The sequence below is a fragment of the Puntigrus tetrazona genome, chromosome 3, assembly GCF_018831695.1.
Source record: "Puntigrus tetrazona isolate hp1 chromosome 3, ASM1883169v1, whole genome shotgun sequence".
NCBI lineage: Eukaryota > Metazoa > Chordata > Actinopteri > Cypriniformes > Cyprinidae > Puntigrus > Puntigrus tetrazona.
Window position 1 is genome coordinate 1,436,802 of NC_056701.1, and position 1,722 is coordinate 1,438,523.

Consider the following 1,722-nt stretch of genomic DNA (forward strand, 5'->3'; position numbering starts at 1 on the left):
GATTCTTGATTCTTCTCTTTTTCTTCAATCAACTCTGAAATAAAAGTAAAAATCGTGAAATCTGAACACAAAAGTGGACCCTGGTGTAACGGTACATATAAATAAAATAGCATAAATACACAAAACCTACTAATTATATTACATGTTTATTTCTCGGTATTTGACAGAAAGACACTGAGCTTGAGTTGAGAAGCATTCAAATGACGCTTTTCCACTCGGTTCTGTACAACACGACGGTTTAATGTGGGCGGGGTTATCCGTTACAGTTGTGCCCTCTCTACTGCCGTTTTTATCCGCGTCACAATGTGAAGAAAGTTTGTTGATTTGTGACTTTGCTAAACTTTGACTAAATTTCCTGATCTGATGTTTTGTATTTTTTTTTACGTCATCTACTGGTTATACTGGTGATGTGATGTTTTTGGGGGTTAAGAGCTTAATATCCACAAAACTATATAGTTTGATATACTCTGCTTTGTTTAATTAAAACAACATTTAAACTGGATCATTTAAATGGTACGGGGATTGGGAAATGCTGGGTTACAACAAGGTTTAATCAGTCCGTAGCGGTCGGTCTTTGTCTTATTACTTGTTTTTACAGGTTCTTTTTCACTGCATATGCTGTACACCCTGTGAAAATGTTTTGCTGGAGATCAACTGAAAAATAGGTTTTTAATTAATGTAGTCTGTAGACGTTATTAATTACAATGCCATGTTATGATTATTTCAGAATCAGACTAATTGAGAAGAAGAGAACAGAAAGATCTGTCCCATCCTGAAAGAGAAAGAAAGTGGACGCTCTTGAGGACTTATTTGAAGATGCAAAACATCCACCTCCGTCACGGTGTAATCAGAGACAGGAAATACAGAGATGCACCGGCATTACGTCTTAAAGGAGATCCACTCATCTGATCTACCATCAAACTTGCCAAGGTGTACCGAAGAACAAACGAGTGTAAGATCAGGAGATTATCAAGTGAAACTGAACGATATCCAATCAGAAAGCAATCTGAAATAAGACAGGATCTTAAAAACGGACGTTTTTTTAAGCTTCGGTCTTTTTGTCAATTTGTGGTCTTTACAACGTTTCCTGGAAAACATATTTATTCTCAAGTCTCTGGAGATTTTGCAAGATTTCCCAAAATCCCGGTCACCATCCAGCAGCATTACCAGACTTGGATGAGAAAGGACACATTTTCAGAAAGACTCTGATTGTGTTCGTCTAAAAGTAGAAAGAGATAAACAACTAGAATGGTTTGGGGTGAGTTTTTGCTTCTATGTAATATGATTGAAGTTTTGCTCTGTCATTGAGCCAGAGACTTGAAGATCTATTCTAAGTTGTTCGTTTTTTAACTTATTTATTTTAAGGAAAATAGTTTTTTGGTTATCACAACTGTTATACCACTACTCAAAATAAACGTATGTGAGATTGTTGGTGACACACAGCCCTAGTGTCCATGAGAGACCTAGTATAGGGTTCAGTTTCATTTTGGCCTAAATTAATTTCTTTTGGCTTGTCGTTTATATACTGTAGCTGTAGTTTTTTTTTAAGTCTTCCTCTTTTCTAAAACCTTTTAAAATATTTTGATAAATCACTGAGGGAATAAAATAAATAAAAAGTTTAGTTTAGCATTAAGTGCTAGTGGTGACCATTTAAAAAAGGGGAAGGAGCATGTTTTTTGCAGACCTGAAACTCAACATGTATTAAAAAATATCTTAATGCCC

At 35.4% G+C, this 1,722-nt stretch overlaps 1 pseudogene; it reads right to left on the reverse strand.

Moving 5' to 3' along the window:
* Positions 1-1,722, reverse strand: part of LOC122330645 — a 10,094-nt pseudogene that overhangs the window by 1,467 nt on the left and 6,905 nt on the right.